The sequence below is a fragment of the Bombina bombina genome, chromosome 5 (assembly GCF_027579735.1).
Source record: "Bombina bombina isolate aBomBom1 chromosome 5, aBomBom1.pri, whole genome shotgun sequence".
In the NCBI taxonomy this organism is placed as follows: Eukaryota; Metazoa; Chordata; class Amphibia; order Anura; family Bombinatoridae; genus Bombina; species Bombina bombina.
In genome coordinates, this window is record NC_069503.1 from 931099840 (window position 1) to 931102950 (window position 3111).

Below are 3111 nucleotides of genomic sequence, written 5' to 3' on the forward strand. Positions count from 1 at the left end.
CAGGAGCTATCAAGATCACCGACGCCCTCTCCTGCTTGATCCTGGCTATCAGCCTGGGGATGAGAGGAAATGGCGGGAACACATAAGCTAGTTTGAAGGTCCAAGGTGCTACTAGTGCATCCACTAGAGCCGCCTTGGGATCCCTGGATCTGGCCCCGTAGCAAGGAACTTTGAAGTTCTGACGAGAGGCCATCAGATCCATGTCTGGAATGCCCCACAGGTGAGTGACTTGGGCAAAGATTTCCGGATGGAGTTCCCACTCCCCCGGATGCAATGTCTGCCGACTCAGAAAATCCGCTTCCCAATTTTCCACTCCTGGGATGTGGATAGCAGACAGGTGGCAGGAGTGAGACTCCGCCCAAAGAATAATTTTGGTTACTTCTTCCATCGCTAGGGAACTCCTTGTTCCCCCCTGATGGTTGATGTACGCAACAGTCGTCATGTTGTCTGATTGAAACCGTATGAACCTGGTCCTCGCAAGCTGGGGCCAGGCCTGGAGAGCATTGAATATCGCTCTCAGTTCCAGAATATTTATCGGTAGAAGAGATTCTTCCCGAGACCAAAGACCCTGAGCTTTCAGGGATCCCCAGACCGCGCCCCAGCCTATCAGACTGGCGTCGGTCGTGACAATGACCCACTCTGGTCTGTGGAACATCATCCCTTGAGACAGATTGTCCAGGGACAGCCACCAACGGAGTGAGTCTCTGGTTCTCTGATTTACTTGTATCTTCGGAGACAAGTCTGTATAGTCCCCATTCCACTGACTGAGCATGCACAGTTGTAATGGTCTTAGATGAATGCGCGCAAAAGGAACTATGTCCATCGCCGCCACCATCAACCCGATCACTTCCATGCACAGAGCTATGGAAGGAAGAGGAACGGAATGAAGTATCCGACAAGAGTCCAGAAGCTTTGTTTTTCTGGCCTCTGTTAGAAAGATCCTCATTTCTAAGGAGTCTATAATTGTTCCCAAGAAGGGAACCCTTGTTGACGGGGATAGAGAACTCTTTTCCACGTTCACTTTCCAGCCGTGAGATCTGAGAAAGGCCAGGACAATGTCCGTGTGAGCCTTTGCTTGAGGAAGGGACGACGCTTGAATCAGAATGTCGTCCAGGTAAGGTACTACTGCAATGCCCCTTGGTCTTAGCACCGCTAGAAGGGACCCTAGTACCTTTGTGAAAATCCTTGGAGCAGTGGCTAATCCGAAAGGAAGCGCCACGAACTGGTAATGTTTGTCCAGGAATGCAAACCTTAGGAACCGATGATGTTCCTTGTGGATAGGAATATGTAGATACGCATCCTTTAAATCCACCGTGGTCATGAATTGACCTTCCTGGATGGAAGGGAGGATAGTTCGAATGGTTTCCATCTTGAACGATGGGACCTTGAGAAATTTGTTTAAGATCTTGAGATCTAGGATTGGTCTGAACGTTCCCTCTTTTTTGGGAACTATGAACAGATTGGAGTAGAACCCCATCCCTTGTTCTCTTAATGGAACAGGATGAATCACTCCCATTTTTAACAGGTCTTCTACACAATGTAAGAACGCCTGTCTTTTTATGTGGTCTGAAGACAACTGAGACCTGTGGAACCTCCCCCTTGGGGGAAGTCCCTTGAATTCCAGAAGATAACCCTGGGAGACTATTTCTAGCGCCCAAGGATCCAGAACATCTCTTGCCCAAGCCTGAGCGAAGAGAGAGAGTCTGCCCCCCACCAGATCCGGTCCCGGATCGGGGGCCAATATTTCATGCTGTCTTGGTAGCAGTGGCAGGTTTCTTGGCCTGCTTTCCCTTGTTCCAGCCTTGCATTGGTCTCCAAGCTGGCTTGGCCTGAGAAGTATTACCCTCTTGCTTAGAGGACGTAGCACCTTGGGCTGGTCCGTTTTTACGAAAGGGACGAAAATTAGGTCTATTTTTTGCCTTGAAAGGCCGATCCTGAGGAAGGGCGTGGCCCTTACCCCCAGTGATATCAGAGATAATCTCCTTCAAGTCAGGACCAAACAACGTTTTCCCCTTGAAAGGAATGTTTAGTAGCTTGTTCTTGGAAGACGCATCAGCCGACCAAGATTTCAACCAAAGCGCTCTGCGCGCCACAATAGCAAACCCAGAGTTCTTAGCCGCTAACTTAGCCAATTGCAAAGAGGCGTCTAGAGTGAAAGAATTAGCCAATTTGAGAGCATTGATTCTGTCCATAATCTCCTCATAAGGAGGAGAGTCACTATCGAGCACCTTAAGCAGTTCATCAAACCAGAAATATGCGGCAGTAGTGACAGGGACAATGCATGAAATGGGTTGTAGAAGGTAACCCTGCTGAACAAACATCTTTTTAAGCAAACCTTCTAATTTTTTATCCATAGGATCTTTGAAAGCACAACTATCCTCTATGGGAATAGTGGTGCGTTTGTTTAAAGTAGAAACCGCTCCCTCGACCTTGGGGACTGACTGCCATAAGTCCTTTCTGGGGTCGACCATAGGAAACAATTTTTTAAATATGGGGGGAGGGACGAAAGGAATACCGGGCCTTTCCCATTCTTTATTAACAATGTCCGCCACCCGCTTGGGTATAGGAAAAGCTTCTGGGAGCCCCGGCACCTCTAGGAACTTGTCCATTTTACATAGTTTCTCTGGGATGACTAAATTTTCACAATCATCCAGAGTGGATAATACCTCCTTAAGCAAAATGCGGAGATGTTCCAATTTAAATTTAAATGTAATCACATCAGATTCAGCCTGCTGAGAAATGTTCCCTAAATCAGTAATTTCTCCCTCAGACAAAACCTCCCTGGCCCCCTCAGATTGGGTTAGGGGCCCTTCAGAGATATTAATATCAGCGTCGTCATGCTCTTCAGTAACTAAAACAGAGCAGCCACGCTTACGCTGACAAGGGTTCATTTTGGCTAAAATGTTTTTGACAGAATTATCCATTACAGCCGTTAATTGTTGCATAGTAAGGAGTATTGGCGCGCTAGATGTACTAGGGGCCTCCTGAGTGGGCAAGACTCGTGTAGACGAAGGAGGGAATGATGCAGTACCATGCTTACTCCCCTCACTTGAGGAATCATCTTGGGCATCATTGTCATTATCACATAAATCACATTTATTTAAATGAATA